Source organism: Biomphalaria glabrata, unplaced genomic scaffold (genome assembly GCF_947242115.1).
Source record: "Biomphalaria glabrata unplaced genomic scaffold, xgBioGlab47.1 scaffold_20, whole genome shotgun sequence".
Taxonomy (NCBI): Eukaryota; Metazoa; Mollusca; class Gastropoda; family Planorbidae; genus Biomphalaria; species Biomphalaria glabrata.
In genome coordinates this window covers 475,893-503,107 of record NW_026602928.1, presented here as the reverse complement: position 1 = coordinate 503,107, position 27,215 = coordinate 475,893, and the positions used below count along the sequence as shown (strand labels likewise).

General features: G+C 35.6%; 1 long non-coding RNA gene and 1 pseudogene across 1 annotated transcript; both read right to left on the bottom strand.

Moving 5' to 3' along the window:
• The window catches only part of LOC129924143 (peptidyl-glycine alpha-amidating monooxygenase-like), an 83,933-nt pseudogene that overhangs the window by 14,587 nt on the left and 42,131 nt on the right, over positions 1-27,215 (bottom strand).
• On the bottom strand, positions 13,639-15,543 carry LOC129924141 (uncharacterized). Its single transcript, XR_008776101.1, has 3 exons — positions 15,503-15,543; positions 14,469-14,554; positions 13,639-13,730 (listed from the first exon to the last, which is right to left on the bottom strand). It is a non-coding gene; the product is annotated as an uncharacterized LOC129924141 (long non-coding RNA).

Sequence of the window (27,215 nt, the reverse complement as noted above, 5' to 3'; positions counted from 1 at the left end):
TTCTTATGTCCCATGAACAATTACTTCTTCTTCTTCTTCTAGCCAGCTTTATTGTTGCTGAGCTGTGAGCTCTTTTGCAGACTTTGCCAAGGAAAAAAAGTGTGCTGTTTTCTTCAGATGTTCAGCACTGCCGTACAGGGTGTTGGTCATGTTGGGCTGTAGTGGAAGTAGGGTCTGCCTAAGGTGGATTAGTGAGGGGCATTCAAAGAGGATATGGTTTACGGTTTCAAATGGGTGGGCGCAGTGTCTGCAAAGGGGTAGTTGTATGGAGTTTATTTTGTTCAGGTGGTAATTTAATAGTGGTGTGTGTCCTGTTCTTAGTTGGAAGATTTTAGATTGTTCTTTGCGGGGAAGGAAGTTTAATACTGTCCAGTTTGTTAGGCATAGTCATTTCTTTCTACATGGCTCTGCCTGTGTTTCCTGATGCCCATTGGTTGAGCCACTCCTCTTTGTGATTGTTGACTAACATTGACCTTAGGGTGAGGTAGTTAACAGTTCTATCTGGTTGTTCCATAGATGAACCTGCCTTTGATAGCTTATCTGCCTTTTTATTTCCCATGATGCCAATGTGTCCAGGGATCCACTGTAGTGTGATATTGATATTTAATTTTGATATCATCTGATGGATTATCACAATGAGTGTTGTCAACTCTCTTGGGCTGTTTGAGGTGCTGCTGTTAAGTGCTTGCAGAGTAGATTGGGAGTCTGTAAAGACAACAATATCTGATGGTGGTTGCACGTTGCACTCCTTCATATAATTTGTTTTCCACTGTCTGTAGTGCTATGGTAATTGCCTCAATTTCGGCTTGTGATTATTTTTAGGGAAGACCAGGAAGGCACCAAGACCAGCATTGATGGTGGCTTTGAAAGCCGATCCGTCTGTATAAATATGGATAGCTGTTTTTTGATAGCTTTCAATTGTTTCAAGCATGCCTACTTTGAGCTCCAGTGGATTTGATTCTTTTGTTAAGGTGTTATTTAGTAAATGTGTTTTGATGGTTGGTTAATTGTAGCTTAGTCCGGGTGTAATGTTTGAAAATCTGGTAATTTTTTCTCTGTTATTGGGTAGGTGGTGTTTTAGGGCTAGTTTGTCAGTAAGTTGAATCAGAGTCCTTTGTTTTTTTTTATTGTTTTTCCTATTTCTCTGTGTTAGTAATTTATTTGGATGATCGTCCTCCAACCTTCTGTATCTCTCAATAGTTTCTAATGCTGCTCTGTTGCGCCTTAACTTAAGAGGTTCAATATTGGAGTCTATTTCACAGGCTGCTGTGGGAGTAGTTCTCATACCTCCACTAATTAGCCACAAGGCTTTGTTTTGGATTGTATCTAATGATGATTGATAGGTTTTGTTGGCAGCTACTTGTAAGGAGAGACAGTTATCCATTACTGATCTGACATATCCAGTGTATAACTGTCTTAAGGTTTTCTTTTCAGCTCCCCAGGATGTTCCTGCTAGGTGTTTTATTATGTTTAATCTTTGTGATGACTTTTCTTTTAAATCTGCCATAAAGTGTTTTAGAGACAGTCTTTGGTCTAGTTTTATACCAAGATATGTTGGATTTTCTTCTTTATTTATTGGCTGAGAGTCTATTTTTAGGATGTAGTTTCTTTTTGCTGTTTTGTTGCTGTGGCTAAAGATTGAATAAACTGACTTTTCTTTGTTTATTTCCATTTTCCATAATTTTGAATATGTGGAGATAGTTGTGAGGGCTCTATTTAGTTTGGATCTAGCCAGCACTGGATATTTCTCTGTAGTCCAAATTAAAAGGTCGTCTGCATAAAGTGCCTTATTGACCGAAATGAGGTCCGGGAGGTCATTCATGAAGATTAGAAAGAGAGTGCAGCTAAAGGCTGAACCTTGTGGTAGTCATTCTTCCAAACTTTTTTTACTAGAGATGGCACCTTTGAATCGGGTTTGGAAGGTTTTGTTTTTTAAGAATGCCCTGATCCAGCTGTACATTTTTCCATGGATGCCCATTTTTTTCATCTTCAAAAATAGACCTTTTCTCCACACTCTATCATAGGCTTGCTGCAAATCTATAAATACTGCTATAGTGTGCTTGTTTTCATGAAACCCTTCTACTGTGTCCTGGATAAAACGAAAGAGGTGGTCTTCTGTTCTACTTGCTTTCCTGAAGCCAGCTTGTGCATTGTGGAGTGAGCAAGTACTTTCTAGCCACCAATAAAGTCGGTTATTGATCATTTTTTCTGCCATTTTGCCAATGTTGGATGTTAGAGATATTGGTCTATAACTTTTTGGGTCTCCAGGTGGTTTATTTTTCTTTAAAATGGGTATTATGTTTGCGGTTCTCCATTCCTGTGGTATGTCTCCAGTTTTCCATGTATGGTTGATAAAGTTAAGTATACAGTTTTGGGCCTGTGGTCCTAGTCCCAGAATCATTTTATTTGTTATTTTATCGGGTCTAGGGGATTTTCTTGACTTGAGGCTTTTTAGGGCAGTATTGAGCTCATGTAGAGTGAAGGGAGTGTCAAAGATCTGACAGTTGACTGTTGGAGCTTTTTCTTCTTTCTTTAAGATATTACTGAAGGCCTGGTCCAGTTGTTTTCTTGGCTTTGACTTGTTAATGCTGGCAAAACATTTATTGAAGGTTTCAGCCTTTTTAAGGTTTTCTGTTATTATGTCGTCAGTGCCTTTTATAGGTTGGGGGTTTGTTATTTGTTTCTTTCCTGCTAGCCGGTGCAGAAGGGTCCAGGCCTTTCGACCATCCTTGTTTAGATCTAGTTGTTCGCATGTTGTGGTCCACTTTTTCTTTTTTTCTGTTTTAATTTTGTATCTTATAAGCCCTGTCAATTTGTTGTACGTTGTCTTGTTTTCTCTAGTAGGGTTTTTTTCTATAGTCTTCCTGGCCATGTTACTTTCTTTTACTAATTTATCTAATTCAGGTGTCCAAAAAGGTTTGTATTTCTTAACTTGGCCTCGAGGGATGTATTTTTTTGCTGCTTGTAAGATGTTGGAGACTATAGTTGTGTAGGTTGAATTGACGTCTGTCTCAACTATGCTTGATAGTCTTGTGTCTGTTTCTTGTGAAAAAGCTGCCCAGTTAGCTTTTTTATAGTTCCATCTAGTTGTTTTGTTGGATTGGTATCTACCTGGCGTTCCAATATTGAGGAGTATAGGCCTGTGGTCACTACCTATGTCTTCAAGTACTGTTATTTTAGAAGAGTCGGTAATGTCTGTAGAGATAAAAGTTAGGTCAGGTCTGCTAGTTGTGTTGTGTGCTCTGTGAAGGAAAGTTGGAGGTGAAGTTTTGTTTTGCAGAAGTTGTAGGTTAGAGGCATTTGTTACATCCTATATTTCTTTGCCACGCTTGTTGTAGTGTGGGTAGCCTAGGGAAGGTGTGTGTGCATTGAAGTCGCCAGCTATTATTGTCCTTGTGTAGTGTGGTAGTTGTATGTCTATTTCTGCTGTTGATGATGGTGGGCAATAGTAGTTTTTGATGTTGTTCCTCCTCTCCAAAGAAGTATTTCCTGCGTGTCGATGTCTGTATTGTTCTGTATTTGTTTTACTGTGGCTTGTGTGTCGTTTCTTATGAGGGTCGTAATTCCCTGGCTTTTGGTGCAAAGGCATCTGTACTGTGTGTAGCCTGTGATGTTTATTTTTTTCTTGGGCTGTAGTGTTTCTTGCAATAGCGCTATGTGTATATCATGCTTCTTGAGTATGTGTTGGAGTTCTGTTGTCTTGTTTTGTAAGCCTAAGATGTTGAGTTGCAAAAGGTTTAGGTGTTTGCTGCTAATCTGTTTTTTATTTCCAGTAGCTGACTTATCACAGGCAATCCTGGAAGAAACTGCCATGCGCAGACCTTTTACGAGGCGACGTCTGAGCTTGTATGGATTTTTCGTTAAATTCCTTGGCATTTAGTGTAGGCTGGGTGTTTCCTCAGGCTTTTTTAAAATATATAAATATATAGTCCCCACATTTTAAGGGAGTTTTCGGTCTTGGCAATTTTCTCCAATACTGACATAAAAGGAAACATCTAGGTCTGAAGACTGTAACTGGAATATCCATGGGACAAGGTGGGGTTGGCCAATGGTCCCCACTTTCACCCCCGGCATTGACAATCCTTTGGAACCCGTAGAACATAATATAAAAATTGCACATCTCATCATTTCCTGTAGACCTTCAAAAGGATATATTTATTGTCAATAAGAATTTTAAATAGTTGGGTTTATTTAGTTTGCTTCTAATTATGGTATACAAACTACAATTTCAATAGTACATTATTAATTTACAAGAGGATCAGAAAAAATAAGGTCATGTGGCACATTTTTTTAATGAGTGAAGGAACTTAATGGACTGTCAATCATTAGATTCATACAAATGCTACAGTCAAGTCCCTTACTAAGTTGTATATTTTCTGAGGACTAATTCTTTTAAGTTTTTCCTACATAAAAATGTAGTTCCTTTCAGACCTTGTGGTCTATAGGGCAGATGATGTAAAGGTCATCTGTTTCTGTGGCCTCTGGTTAACGATGGTGTTATGTGGCAAGTATAATGAAAACCGCCTTTATTTTTCCCCAACTAACAACAGGTATCCATTAAAGCTGGTTGCCCAAAGATCACAACATTAAAAATTCCATTCTTCACCAGGAGTCAAACCTGGGATTCCCTGGTGCGGAAGTCAAGCACTTTATCACTCAGCCACCCTGCTGCCCCCTCTTTACTTGTAAACCTTAAATTAATGATGATGACTGGAAAGAATCCTTTCATGACTTGTTAAACACAGTATAATACATTTAAAAAGAATGAATAATAAAATAATTATTGAACTAATGGTTAAATTATTATCAGCACACATATTTAGAAAATAAATACAAATGAGGTGAAAATACAATACAAAGTCAATACACTAACCCAACACCCAACAGCATGATCCATTGAACTTGAGTCATAAGTACATCTAGCAGCCTACATAGGAAGTGAAAACAAAAAAGAAATTAGCAAATAAATATCACACATTTGTTTACCTATGAAAGAATGTGATGTCTTGGGAATAGCAATCATATTTTTTTATTTGATCATTCAATGTAAAAAAAAAACAAAAAAACATTAAAATGTGCAGTGCCTTAAAGTGTTAAAGAGATGGAATAGGTTGCCTAAAACAGACATGAAAACCAATCACTTAGTATACAAGAAATAAACAACTAGTTAAACATATGAACATAACAATATAGTTTGTTTTTTTTAACATAAAATATCAGTACGTTCTAGACATTGCTTAGTGAACTTTTCTTATAAAAATTCTTTAAAAAAAAAAACAATCTTACTTCTACCAATTTTCTAGAGAATGAATGTGATGTAATTTCTTAAATGATTAGGTCCAACAATTCAATTTTCAACAAATAAAAAAAACACATTAACTGAAAATTTCATTATCTTATCTTATATAATACAGACGTTATTTCAAAAAAGAAGATGATTACGTCCTACGCGTCATGCATTTAGTTATGCATATTAACCAATGACTTAAATTCTGCCAAGTCACTGGTTTTCCTGGCTAGCTCAGGCAACCCATTCCATGCTCTAATAGCACTAGGGAAGAAGGAGTATTTGTACAAATTTGTCCTAGCATTATAGAATAATGAATGTATAACAAAAAATAAATGTAGTAGGAATTCTAAAAACATACCAAAGCATCTCCAGGTTTGACTTCAATAATATCTTTCACTGGGTAAAAAGCCTATACAAAGGATATAATAGACAGTGCTCGATATTGTCTTGAAAATATTGCTTAGTCTTTACATATAATTTCTTAACGTTAATATAATATGGTCAAGCTAACTCACTTGTGGCCATTGTGGATTTCCTTTGCCAATCTTATGATAAGAACCATTGTGTTGGTAACCAGTGATGACTCGACCTGGAACAATAGTTAGGGTGGAAGAGAACTGAAAGGCACAAGGCTGTTACCTAGATCTAGTTTGAAGACCCTAATCCATTTTCTAGTTAGTGTGTGAGATGAGGAAGTGAAGGAAGTGAAATAGTTTATCTTGAAGAGGAGAAAAGAGAGAAATTCTAACTCTTACCTAATCCATGAGAATGTGTTCTGTAGGCAAAGGGAAAGATACTCTTGTCCATTCTGAATGTACAGCTTATATCTACAGGGTACACTGAAATTAAAAAAAAAAATGTATGTCCTTGGGTGTTTATAATGTTTTAAAAAAAAGATTCAACTATTATTAAATTTCATTAAACAAAAAAAAAGCTTTTTCTTTGGAATAATATCTACTGAAAATAGTCTATAGAATTTAAGAATTCTTACAATTTACATGTGGTGGGATGGTGAAGCCAGCAGCCAACAAAAATATACCAGCAACATACTGGGGCTGTCACCTGATGCACATACCTTGCCGTGGTGTGACAGCTTGAGTGCCTCAATGACCCTCAGAGCTATACCGGCGGGAGCTCATCACTCCTGGCAGGTACTACCAAGCTGGACAGGTCTGTTAGGAAAGAGGCCAGACAAAAGGTGCCTCCCCCTCCCCGGGACACAGGGGTTGTGCGATAGGCTAACAACCTGTCCATGGAAAAAAAATAGTGTTATAGAAACCAGAACAAAAACACAAACACTAAACATTGTCAGAGGCGAAAGTAGAGCTCCACAAAGGAGACTTATGAAGCTATGCAGGGAAAGTCGAACGAATCCTGTGAGGCCGACCACTCTACTTAAACCAATGAAAAAGAAACACTTCCTTATTCAGAAGGCAGCATTTAACTTGGGAACATGGAATGTCCATACTTAACTAGAACCAGGTAGATGTGCACAAATTGCCAAGGAAATGGCCAACTACAAACTACAGATCCTGGGAATGAGTGAAGTTCGATGGAACACATTCGGTGAAACAAGACTGCAATCAGGAGAAACCCTTCTCTTCTCTGGAAAGGAAAAAGAAGATGACTTACATGAAAATGGTGTAGCACTACTACTAAACAAGGAAGCTTTCAAAAGTCTTTTAGAATGGGAACCAGTTTCAGAACGAATAATTAGAGCCAAATTTTTGTCTAAGTTCAAAAATGTTCACATCATTATGTGCTATGCTCCCACCAACCTTGCAAGTGATACTGACAAAAATACATTCTATGACCAACTGCAAAGTATAGTTGACAAAATACCTACAAGAGATGTTTTGATCGTCATGGGAGACTTGAATGCCAAAGTGGGAAGTGACAACAGAGAGAGAGAGAAAAGTATGGGCACCCATGGACTTGGCACCATAAACCAAAATGGAGAAATGTTTGCAGACTTCTGCACATTTAATGAATTAGTGATAGGAGGCAGCATTTTCCCCCACAAAAAATGCCACAAAGTGACATGGGTTTCACCAGACAATAAAACAGAGAATCAAATCGACCACATTACCATACGGCGGAACTGGAGAAGCACATTACTAGATGTACGAAACAGAAGAGGAGCAGATATTGGCTCAGACCACCACCTAGTTGTTGCCAAACTAAAAATGAAGCTGGCCAGCAATAAAACAGAAAGAAACAAAAGGAAAAGATTTGACCTAGACAAGCTCAACAACACCCAGATTAAAAAGGAATTCCAACTATCCCTTCAAAATAGATTTGCTGTGCTACAACTAGATGAGGCCAAACAAAGCGTCGATAAATCTTGGCAAAATTTCAAAGAAATTATTACTGAAACAAGCAATGAAGTACTAAGCCTTAACCCTAAGAAGAAAAAACAGTGGATTAGTGACGAGACATGGAAATTAATGGAAGAAAGGAAATGCGCTAAACAGGCAAAAACAAGAAACCACAAGCAACAATCAAAACAAGACTACCAAGCAGTTTCACAGAAAGTCACCAAAATGCTTAGACAAGACAAACGATCATTTTACAATAATCTGGCAGAACAGGCAGAAGAAGCAGCAGGTAAAGGAGATATAAAACAACTATACAAAATCACCAAACTTCTCAGTACCAAAAAGGCTAATTGCAATGTTCCAGTCCGAGACAAATACGGAAAACTACTTTCTTCAATAAATGAACAACTTGAAAGATGGAAAGAATATTTTCAAGAAGTGCTCAATAGACCTAAACCACGAAATCCACCAGATCTAAATGCAGGACCAACACTAGACATAAACATAGAAGAAATAACAAAAGAAGAAATAAGGAATGCAATCAAACAAATGAAGACAGGTAAAGCTGCTGGAATTGACAACATACCACCCGAAGTCCTAAAAGAAGGAGGAAGTGAAATAGTTGACCAAATGCACAAACTATTCAACAAAATTTGGTTAACAGAAACACCTCCGGGTGAGTGGAAAAGGGCTTGCTAATAAAAATACCAAAGAGTGGAGATCTATCACAATGTGAGAAATGGCGAGGCATCACTTAGCTGTCAGTACCAAGCAAGATTTTTAGCAGAATCCTACTAAACAGAATAAAGGGAGCATGTGATGAACACCTAAGGGAAGAACAGGCCGGATTCAGAAAAGGGAGATCTTGTGCTGACCAAATAGCTACACTCAGGATAATTGTAGAACAATGTGTTGAATGGCAATCTCCTCTCTATGCAACTTTTGTCGACTTTGAAAAAGCTTTTGATAGTGTCGACAGAGAATCTATTTGGACTGTAATGAGACATTATGGGATCCCCAATAAAATAATAACCATAATCAAGAACCTTTATGATGGTTTCACCTGCCAAGTAACCCACTGTGGCAAGCTGTCAGAGGAATTTCCAGTCACAACAGGAGTCAAACAGGGAGGAATCCAATGGACTCTCACACAAAAGCTGGAAGATCTGGAATTCGCTGATGACATAGCCCTATTATCACACAGACTACAGGATATGCAAGAAAAGGTCACAGCTTTAAGCGAAGTAGGAAAAAGAGTAGGCCTCAAAATAAACCATCAAAAAACTAAAGTACTTAAAGTAAACAATAAACAAATCGGAGACATAGTATTGGATTCTCAGACAATAGACCAAGTAGAAAATTTTATATACCTTGGGAGTGTAGTCAGTATATCAGGTGGAACAGATGAAGACATTAAATGCCGTATAAATCTAGCACTTTAGACATTTACACAGCTAAAACCAACCTGGAAATCTCCTTACATCTCAAACAAGACTAAACTAAGAATCTTTAACTCTAATGTCAAGGCTGTCCTACTGTATGGTTCTGAAACATGGAGAACAACTGAAGCCACAACAAAAAAAATACAGACCTTCATCAACAGATGCCTGAGAAATATCCTAAAAATACACTGGTATGACAAAGTAGAAAACACCAAACTGTGGGAGATGAGTGGACAAAAAAATATAGAAGTGCAGATCTTAGAGAGGAAGGTTTAGATGGATTGGTCACACCCTTAGAAAAGATACCAGCAACAGAGATAGGCAGGCCTTAGAGTGGAACCCCCAGGGAACAAGACGCAGAGGAAGACCAAAAAGAACATGGCGACACAGTGTACTTGAAGAAGCAGAGAAGACCGGGAAGAGCTGGGACACCACCAAAAAGCTAGCAAGAGACCGTGGAGAGTGGCGTGTTTTTGTCAAGGCCCTATGTTCCATGAGGAACTCAAAGGAGTGATGATGATGATGAATATACTGGGGCCTAGAAATGAAGGTTGTAAGTAAGCATTGAAGAGTATATAATAAGATAAATAGAAAAAAAATCCTTGATTAAATTAACTAGATTTAGAACAATTTGAAGATAGAACTTTAAAAAGCAAAATGTTAATTATGCTAAGAGCCTTCAAATGCTAAAAGCGTTTAAAAATATAAAACAAGCTGTTGAAAGACTTCTGAAGATTCCAGCTCCCATGGTATCAACGAGGCGGCTCGGAAACATTTATATTGTGGAAAGTGGATTTGCAAGCAACAGGTGAATATGGTCCCAATTGAGTTCAAACAAGCCACCACACTATTCCACAAAGAGGCTGCCATAAGAGAGAGCTAAGGGCAGGAAATTGCGCTAAACAAAAACAATAGGTAGAAATATTTCTAATCGCACAGACTTATTGTTAGTCTAGATCTATTACAAATTTAATTACATGACCGATCCAAACTAATTGATACAATTACACTTAATATAAGCTTGTTTTTTTTTTAAAAGTATTTTTACGTATTTTTCTTGTGTAATATTGTTTGTTACTTTACTTCTGAATTGTCTCCTAGTAACTTTACTCTCTGTATTACTCCAGTAACTGTAAACATTCATTTGTTAGAAACTAAACAGCTCTATTTTAGACCTGATCAACTTATAATGCTAAGATTAAATAGATTTTCAGTTGTATGTTCCTATTGGATTTCTAAAAATTTCTTTTAATAATTTTTAAGCTCTAATGATTTGTTTGATTTCTAAATTAATTCCATAATATGAATATAATATTATAATTCCAAGGTATTTTGAGCTTTGAGATATTGGTTTTGAATAATAAGGATAAGCAGTTTTCATTTGTTTTGGTTATCTCTATTAATAATAATAATAATAATACTAATAAATACTCTCCGCAAGAGGTTCTCGAGTCTACTGAACATCTGCTGTACTGGGATAGGCATATTCTGACCTACAAAATGGTAGATTTCAATCGCCCAGATCTGCTGTTCATCGATAAAAAAGAAAAAAACGCTACCATTATCGATATCGCCGTACCACTGTCTCATAATTTAAGAAAAACTGAGATAGAAAAACAAAGAAAATATGGGAACCTAGGCTTGGAGATTAAGCGTCTATGGAAATTGTCCAAAATAACAATATACCCCATTGTTATATCAACCGAGGGGATAATAACAACTGACCTCACAGACACCTTCAAGGCCCTTAACATTCCTAGGAACATCTTCGTTGCCTGTCAGAGGGCGGTACTGTTGCAGACTTGCCACATCACCAGAAAATTCCTCAGTGGAAACTGTTAAAGGGACTACGATGAATTTTGTTTCTCTTTAGCGAAACTCGACCCTGGCAGCGCCAGAGAATGACTACTCGTTCATTTCTAACATAATAATAATAATCTTTATTGTCCGTATGGAAATTGGTCTTACAATTTGTGCATTACACCAAACAAAAACATTATAACTATAAGAAACGAAAGTGTACATTCACACCAGACTCACTCATAATTTACATGTGACAAAGTTTATACCAGATTGTTCTTATTTAATGATTTGATTGCCAGGGGAACAAAAGAGAGTTTGTGTCTGTTAGTCTTTGCTATCGGTGTCTTGTATCTCTTTTGTGATGGTAAAATCACAAAATCCTGACACAAAGGGTGATTCTTTATTTCGAGGATCTTTTATAGATGGCTTTTTTATAGATGTTTGTCTCAAACAACTGCCCAAATGGGGTTTGTTTTTTGCCAATGATTTTACCAGCAGCATTTAGGATTCTATAAATTTATTTTTATTTTTAATGCTCAGATTGCCATATCAGGCAGTGATATTGAAACTTAAAATATTGCAGATATGAGCGTGATAAAACATAGCCAAGGCCTTTTCGCTTACATTAAACGAGGACAGTTTTCTTAGTAATCATAATCTTTGCTGCCTTTTTTTGCTAATATAATCAGTATTTGCAGTAAAATTTAGTTTATTGTCTAGGATAGTACCAAGGTATTTAAAGGTTTGCACAATTTCAATAGTCTCTCCAGCTACAGAAACTATGCGGTCTTTTGAAATAACATTGTTTACCCTAACCCTCTGAGATCCCTGGGTCAAAAATTCATTAGTCCATAGTATTATGTATGGAATAATCTTCAACGCTTTCATCTTTTCAATCTCTCCCTAGATATAGCTTTTGTTTTTTAAACGGCAGTAGGTAGGAAACTACACATATTGAAATTGGATGGCTGCCTGGTCGTGCGGTTTGCACGCTGGACTGTCGTTCAGATTTATCGATGGTCCCGGGTTCAAGCCCTGCCCGCTCCCATCCCCCGTCGTCCTGCGGGAGGTTTGGACTAGGAAGTAATTATCTTCAACTCTGAAGGAACATCCGAAACATGTAAAACATTTTACAAACATTTTTACAAACAAATTTCTTACTTCTGATGTGTTGTGTAAAATTTTAGTCAATTTTGTACAAGGTTCAAGCTGTACACGTTGTACAAGATAAAAGTTCATCACATCACAATAATGTTGTTTACGATGCCAAGTACCATCTCACTGTCCATCTTCAAGAGCATCAAGAAGCATCACAACTTCATGACATTTTCCTATTATGGATACAAACAGTAAAAATCCATTAACAACTTATTACAACGTTTAAACAGTGATACTTGAGGCATCCCTAAATTTCCAACCCATCAATAGATTCAAGCTTATTTCTTCCTTCGCTTACCATTTCCTCAGGAATCTAAAATTTACAAATGATCGATGTGATGATACACACAAAGAAAATATAATACTTCTGCTCATACTTACTTTCCAATAAGCTTTCAATATATATTATCTCCCTTTAAAACTATAACTCTTCAAATTATTTCCCTTTCTCATCAACACAGTCTTATGAGTGCCATACTATAGCATACAAATAAATATCATAATATATACAACTTATTTACAATCTAAAAGAACTCAACATGTTCATGCACTATACAATTAAACCATTGCTAGTATATATATCTATATATACTTATAAGTAAACCATCAAGAATTTACTTTCTCCAACTATATTCTGCTTCTCCATTTCTTCTTTGGTAAGGTCTATATGACCTACAATTGTCCCTTGTACCCTGGTACTCATCAGAGTTACATCTTCTCTGAGGGTTCCCTCTATGATACTGTCTATCATAGGCATTGCTATCAAAATTTCTGTCATACTCATAATGGTCAGATCTCCTATCTGAATAGTCACAACTTCTGCATTGCCTGGCAATATGTCCCTTTCTTTGACATTTAAAACAAATAATGTTTCTTCTCACTTTACCATAAGAATTTCTTTGTCTCATTTTGTATTCATGTCTTCTATTCCAGCTATCTATCTCTCCTTGAGTCAGTTCCTTTAGTCCATGTATATTGCCTAAAAGCAAATCATGAAACAATCCTGGTATTGCTAAACCTTTACAATAACCAGTATAAAATGGTGTTTCTAAGAAAACTTTACAGGCTTGATAGCGCTTGATACTGCCATCTATCAACCTTACTTTTTTCTCATAGCCTAATAAACAATCTGGTTTAACTAAGTTACTCCTAATTCCAACTGTACTGCATCCCGAATCTTTGACAAACCTCATAGGTTTCCCATTGATAAAACCAGAGTGTACTCTCACTCTGTTGGTTTCATCTTCTGCAAAATTTATTTCTTCTACACCCCAACAATAGTTCATCTCTTCTACTTCTTCATTATCACTACTTTCTCTACTGTCCCTATCATTGGTGAAATACACTCTACTTTTGTTATTTCTGTTTCTGTTCTCTTTAAACTCAACTTTCCTACTCTGCTTTCTGTATCTCGTCGGGGTCGCCAAAATAATGTTGTGGGATAATCTGACTTCAACTATGTATCAATAATTACTTAACATTAGCCACAGAACATTATTTTAATTTCCTAAACATTTTTTGATCATTTTAAGTTCACATGGCACTAAGAAGCTGCAAAACATATCAAGGCATCAGTAAAGCAGAAAAAAAAAATCCCACACATTCTGGTCTTCCTGCACCAGTTTATCAAGTAGCAATCAAATCAAAGGTGTAGAAAATAAAAATATTAATACAAGTTATTACTGTATATTATATAAGGGTCTTTAGTTAGATGATGACCTGGAAGTAAAGAAAATGTTGCCTTAATGGTTTCAATAAAAACATGTAGATAGCTAACTATAGAACTAAGGAATAGTCTTATGTATTGTTACTATTCCTGGCTAGCTTAGACCACTGAGCTATGAATGTTTTTGCGGCAAAACCAAATCTGTAAACATCAAGTTGTCACTAGAAATTAGTTAAGTCTGATAAAAAGAATTAGCTTATTGTTAAAGGGTTTAACATTGTTATGACATGATTAGGAATTAGTTATTTGTTTCGGGAATAAGGGGAAAGTTTTAATTAGCGACAAGTGACGTGACAGATCTTAAAAAAATAAGAACGCTCTAAGTGAAGCTAAAAGGAAGACGCTTCTTGTAGAGTAGTAGAATTGAGTACAATAGATATACGGATTTACAACATAACTGACATCGGACGATTCCCTTCTTGAGTATTAAACATATTTGTAGAAAAACATATCAGCGTCGACTACATATTTGATTGTTTCGGCCTTTCGCCGGTGTTACTGAAGTAGTTGAGTTCAGCGTTACTCCCAGTCAGATCTACACTAGACAGATTACCAAGAATCAACACCGCGCGGAAGCCTTAACACATGTATAAATAAATGGATGGATTATAAGACCTCAGTCAGTCTTCCCTTGTTCAATTCATACAAAATGTGGTTTGATAGAGCACATTGGCATTAATAATTAATTAAATAATTCATCAACGCAAATATTTATTTTAAATTTTCCTTACCTTTGGGCATGACAGTTGGAGGAGCATTCTTAGCCCAGGCAAACATTATTGAGGCCTGACCATTTTTACACATTAGTGGACAGTTCCTGTTGAGTAGAAAAGAATAGAAACTTAACCAAACCAAACTTTTCTTTCTAAAGATTATTTCTTTTATATTTAAAACTTTTACATTATTCAAATAAGTCAGACTAAAAAAATAATAATTGCTTTTAAAGTATGGAGAGCTCATTTCACAGATGAATGTGACATAAGCATTGCAATGGTTTGAAATGAATACAAAAGATTTGCAAGACCATCAAATAGCCCTTTAAATTGACTTTTTGATGTTTAGTTTTTATGAATAGTTTATGGAAGTCTCAAGGAAAAAAAAAGTGCCATTTAATAATGTCCACCACTTAGAAAGCCAACTATGTTCCAGTAGGGGGATTTATATCTATAAAAGAGAAATATTTCTTTAAAGACAAATAAAGGTAGACTAACTAGGAGAGAAAAAGACATCTTAAGATCAGGTCCATTTTTTTAAAAACATTGTTGAAAACAAAGTTCTGTTGATTAATTGTACATTTTTGTTTGTATTATTATTTGTATTAAAGAGTGTTGGTATTTTTGTAAGAGTGTTGGTATTTTAAATATCTAGAAAATTGCTCAAAATATTAAGAAGTCAATAAGCCTTTCAGTAAGTCTCTTTTACTGAGCTATGCCATTGAAAGAATCCTCTTAATGTCTCCAATGTATTCTGCTTCTCGAGAAGAAGACTCAACTCCAAGGTCTTTGTGTGCAAATAAATTACATCAAGTTCATCTTTTCTTAAAGGAGAAAGCTTCATTCTTGTATAAATTGCCTTTATATAGTGCTTGCAAAGCATGCTTAGTGCACTACTGTCAAATTTCTTGTATGGACAAAGGGGGGGGGGGGAGAGAGAGAGAAGGTATTATGGAAGTTTTCATGCTGCCTTTAGGCAGTCAGCAAACACAAAGCTCAGTTGGGATTTAAGCAGACACTGCTAAGATATTAATCAATAAAATCCAACTGACCATTGTTTTGTTCTGGGGGATTTACTCCTGGATGATTTGCGAGATCCTATGGCTGCTTCTTCAAGAGCTGGATTGGGTGGAAGTGGAACACTAACATCTTTGGGAAAGTTATCTCCTGTCAGTGGTGTAAGTTCATTGAATTTACAATCTTCTGATGAGTCAGCTACAGAACTATTTGTGTAGAACATGATGTAATAATTGCACATCTCATCATTGTCTGTTGACCTGCATCAGAAACTATTATCAGTAAGTGAACAACTCATCATTTCCTGTTGACCTGTACAAGATTAAAAAAAAATGTTTTGAAAATCAACAATAATACAATTGAGAAAAAAAAAAGTGTTTACTTAAGGTTTAAAACTGAAAGAGTTTTATAATCATTATTTCTTTTCTTTACCAGATGTTTTGAGACTATCAGATATGGAATCAATTTAGACTGGTTGAAAAATGGCATAGTAAAATAGAGAAATTAGTGGAGTTCCCACTAAGACTAAAACTGTTCAAAGGGTTTGGATTTATATTTGTAAACATGTGATAACTTTATTTTTAAAGAAGTATCATTGTGGGCCAATAGAATGTAGACAAATGAAACTCCTCTTTAAATACATGAGGAAAACTTTTTAAACAATAATTTTTTGTTAAATAACCTAAAAAACTGCTATTGCAACAAAAAAAGCAGCAAATTAATATGTGGATTCATTTTTTTTGTTTTTAGTATCCAATTTTTTTAGTGGTTTTTGTTGAATATTTAAAAAAAAAAAGCAACTTTGTATTTTAAGATTTATGACTAGAAAGTAATTCAACTTCATGTACTAGATAAAGAAGAAAGAGTAGCTTCTTCAGCCATAATGATCTTTCTTAGATCTTTCTTAAAGCTATTCAATAAGGATAATAATAATAGTTTTATTTATAAAGCGCTGTTAACAAACATAAATGTAGGCTCAAGGCGCTGTAATAAGATTACAAACACAAACACGACAGCTAAAATGACAGTTAATCTAAAAAAGTTTTAAACAGATAGGTCTTAATGTTCTTCTTAAAAGTGGTGTAGCATGTTGTCTGTCTGAGATCAATGGGGAGTGAGTTCCAAACCTTTGGTCCGTGAACTGAAAAAGCCCGCAGACTGTAGCTTTTGAGGGAGAAACGTGGCACTATTAAAAGCGTTGAGTCCATTAAGCGCAGGGCTCTCTGGGGGACAAATGGAGTAATCAGTTCGCTAAGGTACAAGGGCATCTCGTTGTTATATATACACTGATGGCAAAGTGTGGCAACCTTGTAATCGATTCTCGCTTTCACTGGAAGCCAATCGAGCAGTAGTCAAGGCGGGAGAGTATGAATGCCACAGCTAGCATTTTTGTTGAGTCGGATCTGGCCTAATCTGCGCAGCTGCAGATAAAGACCTTTGCAGAGCTGACTTATGTGTGGGTCGAAAGATAGTGTTGAGTCGAAGAAAACTCCAAGATTCTGCACTACATGGACAAAAGGAACATGGCAGTTCATGATAAAGAGAGAATCTGTGCTTTCAACTTTTGAGACATTGTTCCTAGTGCCAATCTTAATTATTTCTGTCTTGTCTTCATTCATCTAGAGTTTATTTTCAACCATCCAATCGCTCACCCTTGCAATGGTACCACTGATTTTCTCTGCCAGATGCGACACCTCTGAGGGTACTGATGAATCATATAACTGTGAGTCATCGGCAAAGAAATGGTATAAGATGCCGGTTGGCTGTATGACACCGCTGTAAGTTTACACTTGCAGACTTTTGTAAGTTTACACTTGCAGAAAATAAATAAAACTAATGCTGGTGTCACTAGTAGTGTCAATATTAGAACTAACTCACTTGTGGCCATTGGGGATTCCCTTTGCCTATTCATGATAAGTCCCATTGTATTGATAGCTTATGATAACTTTGCCTAAGTTTAAAAATAAAAATATTTAAGTTTAAATATTTTTTATTTTGGAGTTTAATTGTTTTAGGTTAAAAAAAAAGATAATTTAAAAATTATGTTTTACCTAGTCCATGTGTAATAGACTAAAACAACACGAGCTTCAATAAACACAAATGTTTTTATTCGTCTATCTTTATGCTCTTTACTCCAGCCACTTGTTCTCTATACTCTGACTTCCTTTTACACACAGTCCCTGACACACTGCTGTTTACTCAAGCATGTACACTCAAGGTCCACTGGTCATTTCATACACAGACACACACACTGCACTACCAGCCACGCAAAACACATACACTTACTATCACATCTCCCTCCTTAAAAGCTTTGAGATATCAATTGACAATACAAATGATTTCTGTCTCACTATAAACAAATGAGTAAACTGAATACATGTTTAACACAACAGAATGTTCAATTGTTAATATTATCAATAGTAACAATATAAATTATAAAATGTGTAGTAAAAAAAAACAACAACAGTCTAGGTTTACAAATAGACATTAATTATATACAAATAATAATAAAAAGATATATATGTATCTAATTATCTGCGTCAGGGTAACGTACTGGTGGCCGAACTTGCCTACCATATCGAGTTATTACAAGCGGCAGATTGGTAGTGTTAGTCTGTTCCTGTTGCACATTTGTATCGCTCACGTTTTCTGGCTGTGTGGTTTGACCATTAATGACTGTCTCTGGGGTGTCCATTTAAAAAATATCAGGCATGACCCTTGATTTTGTACATGTGTCTCTTAACATCCTTCTATTTCTTCGGTAAGTTATCCCATTCAGTGTTTTTACCCTGTATGATCTCGGGGTCTCTGCTTCTGAGATGACCACTGCTGGTTCCCATAAATCGCCAGGCTTCTTTTGCATCCACACTTTGCTCCCAGGCTGAATGTGTGGTCGCTCGGTGCGCCTCGCTGTTTTGTTGTAATATTTTGCTTGATTACTTTTTCTTGTTTTCCAAGCATTTTCTTTTTTTTCTGGGATTTGAGGTCTGAGATAGGCCTTCGTTTTCGGAAGATTCGTCCTCAGACGGCGGCCCATGAGCAGCCGTGCAGGTGAAGGTCCATCAGGGCATGGAGCATTTCGAAATTGCAAGAGGGCCATATATGGGTCTTGACCCGACGTTCTAGCTTTATTTAGAAGCTGTTTCACTGTTTGTATGGCCCGTTCTGCCATATCATTAGATTGTGGAAATCTGGGGCTAGACGTAATGTGCTTAAATCCCCAGCTTTTAGAAAATTTCAGAAATTCTTGACAAGCAAATGAGGGTCCATTGTCACTAATTACTTCCCTTGGAATACCATGTCGAGCAAATTGTGATTTCATATGTATGATCACATCTGAAGCCTTTAGTGTTGGGATAAGATTTATCTCAAAAAAATTACTATAGTAATCTACAAGTAGCAAATAGTTTTTACCAAGATACTCAAAATTATCAGCTCCAATTTTTTCCCAAGGAAGTACAGGAGTATCATGTGGTAAAAATGGCTCCTTTTGCTGGGACTTCTGGTGTTCGTTGCACACTGCACATGTTGATACCATGTCTATAATCTGCTTAGACATTCCAGGCCAGAAGAACACCTCCTTAGCTGTAACAAGACATCTATCTCGCCCAAGATGACCTTGGTGCAGTCTTTGAAGCATTTCTTTTTGCAATACTTTTGGTACTATTAATCTTTCTCCTTTAAAAAGTAAACCATTGCTTTCACTAAGTTCTTCTTTAAATCCTGAATATGCTCGAATTTCTTGTGGAATTTCAGCTCTCTTGTTTGGCCAGCCTATCATAATATTATTCTTTAACAGCCTTAAAACAGCATCATCTGCAGTGGCCTGCTGAAAAATGTTCATATATTCATCTGACATGGGTAAACTATTGACGATCAGATGAACTTGTGCATCCCAGTCATCACTTGAGGGATGTTTGATTGGTAGCGATGCTCTTGACAGTGTGTCTGGAATAGACATTTCTTTGCCTGGCTTGAGTTCCAGCAGTATTTCATATTTCATTAGTCGAAGAAGCATCTGCTGAAGCCTAGGTGGTGTAGATGCCAAAGGCTTTTTGATAATCGCTTTCAAAGGTTTGTGATCTGTTTCAACCTTTATTGGACGTCCATACACATAGTAATGGAAATGTTCAACTCCGAAGACAATGGCAAGCATTTCTTTTTCTATTTGTGCATATCGTTTTTCACAGTCTGTAAGAGATCTTGAGGCGTAAGCCACTGGCCTTTCATTCTGCATTAATACTGCTCCAAGTACCTCCTGTGAAGCATCCACAGACAACTTGACTGACTGTGAAACATCATAAAAGGCTAAAACTGGGGCGGTTGTGATCAAACTCTTTAAATAATCAACAGCCTTCTGATGTTGTTCCAACCATATCCACTCGTTGTCTTGTTTAAGTAACTCTCTTAATGGGGCAGTTATTTCTGACAAGTTCTGTAAGAATTTACCAAGATAATTAATCATACCCAAAAATCTTTCTAGTTCCTTGCGATCTGTAGGGTATGGCATGGATTGTATTGCTTCAATCTTTGAGTCATCAGGCTTTATACCACTATCTGTAATGATATGTCCTACAAACTTGACTTGTCGTACTCTTAGGCTACATTTAGATGGCTTCATTTTGATTCCTTTCCTTCTTGCTATGTCAAGAACTTGCCTAAGTCTATCATCATGCTCTTCTATTGTTCTACCTGCTATCAGTATTTCGTCCATGTATGTCTCAACCCCAACGTCGAAAGCTTGGTGGAAACGTTTTGCAAATACTTCTGCAGAAGAGTTTAGCCCAAATAGTAGACGAAGGAACTTGTAGCGACCAAAAGGTGTGTTAAAAGTTGTTAGATCTGTACAGCTCTTGTCTAATTTAATTTGCCAAAAGGCAGCGTTGGCATCTAATACCGTGAACACTTGACTGCCACTTAGTCGACTAGCTATTTCTTCTATAGTAGGTAATTGATAGTGTTCTCTTTGAATGGCTTTGTTGAGGTCTCTAGGGTCTAGACATATCCTTAATCCGCCTCCTTTCTTTTCAACAATAACAAGTGAGTTGACCCATGCAGTGGGATGATCTACTTTTTCAATGACACCCTCATCTTCCATTCTTCTCAATTCATTTTGTAATTCCTCACGTAGTGCCGCTGGGACTTTCCTTGCTGCGTGTACAACAGGTTTAATGTTGGAATTGACCTTTATAGTATATTCCTCTTCCATGCAGCCTAAGCCAGTAAATACATCTGCGTAGCCTGAGAGTGTATCGTCCTCTATAAAGTCAACTCTTCTGATTAAATGCATTTGTTGGCAGCCTGGTAGACCCATAATTGGCTTTGAATGTGTCTCCACAATTTGAAATTCTATTATGGCTGTCTTACTTTTAACAGTACATTTAATGTGTGCTTTGCCAACAACCTTCAATCTTTCTCCACTGTAAGTAGTAAGTTTGGATGTTGATTTGAGAAGTTTCTTTCTTTTTAATTGCTTGAAGATTCTGTATGGGAGAATATTGACTTGTGCTCCAGTATCCAACATGAATGTGACTTGTTTGTTTTCAACAGTAATGAGTGAGTTCCATTCGTTGCTTAGACTATGGGAGCCAATACTGCCGATGAAAAATGTCTCAACGGAGTCATCTCGACCTTCTGACTTCACTATACTTACAGGCTTTGATCTGCACACTGACGAAAAATGACCTTTTTTATGACATCTGTGACAGGTTTCCCCATAAGCTGGGCACTGACGTGGTCTGTGTTCCTTGCCACAATAGCTACAACTCACATTTCCTTTTGTTCTTTTAAAGCTATTGGTAGCTGAATTCACAACGTGTACCCCAATTTCTTCATTCATGAGTTTAAGCTGCCATTCAGTTGCCTCAGCTGCCCGACATATATTTTCTGCCTTGTTAAGGTCTAGATCTGGTTCTCTAAAAAGTCTTGCTAGGGTGTTCTCATTCCTTATGCCACCAACTATCCTATCCTTTATTAGGGAATCTTTAAGCAAATCAAACTCACATGTCTTTGCCTTGAGTTTGATGTCAGTGACAAAGTTGTCAAATGACTCTCCTTCATGTTGAGAACGCTGGAAAAAAACATGTCTTTCAATGGTAACATTTTTTCTTGGTAGACAGTACTTCTCGAACTTATTAAGAATGCAGTGAAGTGTATGGAAGGACTTGCTAATCTCACATTCATTACATTCATTGTCGGTCCATTGGAAAGTGTTATAGACTTGCACTGCTTCTTGGCCGATCACATGCAATAATGTCATAGACTGTACTTCTCTGCTTTTTGTATCCAGTCCACTTGCTATCGAATATATCTGAAAGGATTGTTTGAACCTTTTCCAATTTTCTGCTACGTTGCCATTTAATTCCAGTGGTTGTGGCGGGTGGAGTCGGTCCATCTGACACCATGTAATAGACTAAAACAACACGAGCTTCAATAAACACAATGTTTTTATTCGTCCATCTTTATGCTCTTTACTCCAGCCACTTGTTCTCTATACTCTGACTTCCTTTTACACACAGTTCCTGACACACTGCTGTTCACTCAAGCATGTACACTCAAGGTCCACTGGTCATTTCATACACAGGCACACACACTGCACTACCAGCCATGCAAAACACATACACTTACTATCACAATGAGCATGTGTTCTATATGCAAAGGGGAATATACTTTTCTCTTTTTGGAAAGTACAGCTGATATCTACAGGATATGCTACAATATGCTATAATATACAAAGAATAGCAAACAGTTTACATTTCTCAACAATTCCAAAAGACCAGACATTAGGGCTCTTACATTTTATGGTCAATAAATAATTTTGAAAATTATGATTACTTCCATTACATTTAATCATAGACATATCTCTCTTACAGTGCTATCACATACTTCTCTAACACTTAATCATATATCTCTCTTACAGTGCTATCACATACTTCTCTTACACTTAATCATATATCTCTCTTACAGTGCTATCACATACTTTTCTTACACTTAATCATATATCTCTCTTACAGTGCTATCACATACTTTTCTTACACTTAATCATATATCTCTCTTACAGTTTCATCACATAGATCTCTTACACTTAATCATATATCTCTCTTACAGTTTCATCACATAGATCTGTTACACTTAATCATATATCTCTCTTTACAGTTTCATCACATAGATCTCTTACACTTAATTGTATATCTCTCTTACAGTGCTATCAAATACTTTTCTTACACTTAATCATATATCTCTCTTACAGTTTCATCACATAGATCTCTTACACTTAATCATATATCTCTTTTACAGTGCTATCACATACTTTTCTTACACTTAATCATATATCTCTCTTACAGTTTCATCACATAGATCTCTTACACTTAATCATATATCTCTCTTACAGTTTCATCACATAGATCTCTTACACTTAATCATATATCTCTCTTACAGTTTCATCACATAGATCTGTTACACTTAATCATATATCTCTCTTACAGTTTCATCACATAGATCTCTTATACTTAATCATATATCTCTCTTACAGTTTCATCACATAGATCTGTTACACTTAATCATATATCTCTCTTACAGTGCTATCAAATACTTTTCTTACACTTAATCATATATCTCTCTTACAGTTTCATCACATAGATCTGTTACACTTTATCATATATCTCAATTACAGTGCTATCACATACTTCTCTTACACTTAATCATATATCTCTCTTACAGTGCTATCACATACTTTTCTTACACTTAATCATATATCTCTCTTACAGAGCTATCAAATACTTTTCTTACACTTAATCATATATCTCAATTACAGTTTCATCACATAGATCTGTTACACTTAATCATATATCTCAATTACAGTTTTATCACATAGATCTGTTACACTTAATCATATATCTCAATTACAGTGCTATCACATACTTCTCTAACACTTAATCATATATCTCTCTTACAGTTTCATCACATAGATCTCTTACACTTAATCATATATCTCTTTTACAGTGCTATCACATACTTTTCTTACACTTAATCATATATCTCTCTTACAGTTTCATCACATAGATCTCTTACACTTAATCATATATCTCTCTTACAGTTTCTTCACATAGATCTCTTACACTTAATCATATATCTCTCTTACAGTTTCATCACATAGATCTCTTATACTTAATCATATATCTCTCTTACAGTTTCATCACATAGATCTGTTACACTTAATCATATATCTCTCTTACAGTGCTATCAAATACTTTTCTTACACTTAATCATATATCTCTCTTACAGTTTCATCACATAGATCTGTTACACTTTATCATATATCTCAATTACAGTGCTATCACATACTTCTCTTACACTTAATCATATATCTCTCTTACAGTGCTATCACATACTTTTCTTACACTTAATCATATATCTCTCTTACAGAGCTATCAAATACTTTTCTTACACTTAATCATATATCTCAATTACAGTTTCATCACATAGATCTGTTACACTTAATCATATATCTCAATTACAGTTTTATCACATAGATCTGTTACACTTAATCATATATCTCAATTACAGTGCTATCACATACTTCTCTAACACTTAATCATATATCTCTCTTACAGAGTTATTACATTCTTCCCTTTTAATTGGTTCTCTTATAATGTGCATGTCTGTTGAACTGTTACATTGTTACCATTAAATGTCAATACTTACATGACACTTGGGATGGAATTTGAAACCAGTAACTAGCCAAAAGAAATATTCCAGCCACAAACTGAGGCCTAGAAGTTGGAGCAGAAAGAACGGTTGTAATAAGAGTGTTGACACTTCAATAGAAATGATTACACAAATTAAAATACAAGAGTAAGGGTTTAAAAACTTACTTCTGAAATGTGGTGTATATCTTAAGACCTGAATGATCAGTAGGCTCAGAATCTACATAAAATATTAAGAGTCAAAGTCACAACACTACAGGCTATATTAAGTAGATAGAAGGTAATTATAATAATAAGTCCAAAGATGAAGGAAGAATGCAGTATTTCATGAGACAGAAAGAAAGTGACATTCAAACACAATACAAAGTAGTTGAGTAGTAACATCAATCAACAATCTTTTAGTTAGGTGAACTTTTAGCTTTTGTAGCCATTGTGTAGTTATATAATATGAATATTTTTTTTATTGTGTAGTCATTGTGTAGTTATATAATATGAATATTTTTAATTGCGTAGTCATTGTGTAGTTATATATCATTATTCTGATGTTCTACAGTCATTCTGTATTGTTATCATATTGATCATTTGTTTTGTTTGTTTTAAAGGTTTCTTCAGATTACACACCAGCACATAACATTCCCAAAGAATGATGGGGGTTTGCAGTGGACAGGGTTCTAATCGGGGACCACCAAGATCACCCAATGACAGTCCACCAAGATCACTACACCACCAAGCAACATATTGACCATCTTAAAAAAATTTATTGTTAAAATGCCAAAGCTAAATAGACCAAAGTTTAGTTATAGGAAAAGGGGCTAAAAATTTTAATATGAAAGTAGTTCTGATCACCTGCTAATCTTTGATTAGCATTTTATTTTTCATGCTGACCTCATAAACCTTTCAATTTTTTTTTTACTTTATAGAATTTATGATAAATGTTTATTACAAAATGAAGCATTACATTATGGAAAACAAATAACTTTTTTTTTATATTGGAATAAATAAATAAAAATTTAAGTCCTAAATAATTTAACTTACCTTTGAAAATCTTTGCATAGTGTACCTGGAGTACAATAGTTTTAATGGAAGTGTTCTTGCCGACCCTCAAAGCTACACCTTTATAAAGAAAAACAATGCATCAATGTTTTACTGATAGTTTTAAATGTTTTGTTTTTTTGTCCAACAGTCGATCTATATTGACTAAGATCTGCTTATGTAGATATAAAAAGGATTTTAAATTGTTTAAATCTTCCTAGTGCCATTAGAGAATGGAATGGGCTGCCTGAATCAGCCAGGAAAACCAATGACTTGGCAGAGTTTAAGCCATTGATTAACATGCATGACTAAATTTACACATAAAATGCATTGGATTCTTCAACTTCAACTTGTTTCTTCAACTGAATTGAGATAACCTTTTTTCAGAATAACACTTGCAAATTCAAAAGAGAGACAGTGAGCTATGAGATCTGTTTAGATCTCCTGTCTTAGAATGAGTCAGGCATGCATATTACAGTAATATATTAACATTGTCAACACAAAGTAAAAGTGTGACTGACTTACAAATATAATATTCCTCATCTTCAACAGGATAAGCTGTACATAAGTAGGCATCAGGCTATAGGGAAAATTTTTTTTAACAAATTTAAACTATGCAAACAATATTGGAATGTGAAGGTCACATGACTTTTATTATTATTATTATAAAAAATTATTTTGTTTTTGCAAGAAAATAAATCAGTATAGAATAACAATCATCACGTTTTATTTATTATTATCTATATATAGTTATAACCCTGCCATGCACACCACCATTCAAGTAGTGCAGTAGGTGTGCACTGTTAGAGACTAGACTGAGAAGGAATGTTGACATTGAAAAGAAGAGAACCAAGTCACCGCCCCCCTCCCTCCCCAAGTCTAGGGCTGATGAACAACCTATGCTCAAGACATATTGTTATTATGTGTTTGTGATGTCCTGTGAATTAACATGTGAGCAGGTCAGGAGGCGCAAGAGAGACCTTTTCTCTCTGCTCAACATTAAATTTTATAACAGTAGGCAGATGTTAGCGCTACTGGCTGGGCTCAATCTGTGCACCTCGGTCTGCGACCAAGGGGCTAGAGTCGCCTAAGTAACCAGACAACTAGACTACACTAAACTAACTAAATTTAAAATGAAAGCAAGAACAAAAACTTTACTTGAAATACTAAAAATAAAACGATACTTTATTTACATGAAAAATAAATCAATAATAAAATATAATATATATACACTAACCACTACAACTGAACCCAGAAATTAACTAAAACCCTCTAAATCTACGCCACTACCAAACACCAACAAACTAACCAAACCAACTATCTACAAACTGATAAAACCAACTATCTAACTAAATCACTACAACTACTGTGTACTATAGTAGACCTAGATACTAGATCTACTAGACACAAACACACTACAATAAACTAGTCTAGATCTACAATATTCTACTACTACAACCAACCCATAACACTAACACTAAAACAAGAACACCTTAGTTAGGCTTAGTACCTTAGCCTTACTATTAATAATAGTATTACTTCACTAAGACTAAGAACAAACTAAAGTTACAGTATAATAAGCCACTAAGCCGACTAAATCCTTTTTTTTTTCCTGACAATCCATTCAGATATATATCAGATCTAGTCAATTCTAGTCTAGCTAGATCAAATAATTAGATCGATCTTATATTATAAGAATATTAGACTGTCTAGTCTATATAGATCTAGAATCTAGGTCTACCATCTAGATCTAACAGTGAAAACAGTGAGTAGGCCTAGTCTAACCTGTTTCTAAGAAAAAGAAAAGGATTTTTAAAAATACGTTTAAATCATAGCATGATAGTAAAGGCTACTATAGAATGAGATCTAGATCTATATAATCTAGATCTACGTATAGATTATAGTCTATATTAAGTATATAGATCTAGATAATCCCGCCCTCCCCTAGGCATTCGAGGACACATCAGTTTACCTGGTTGACCTAAAAACAAAACATGCGCTGATCTAACTT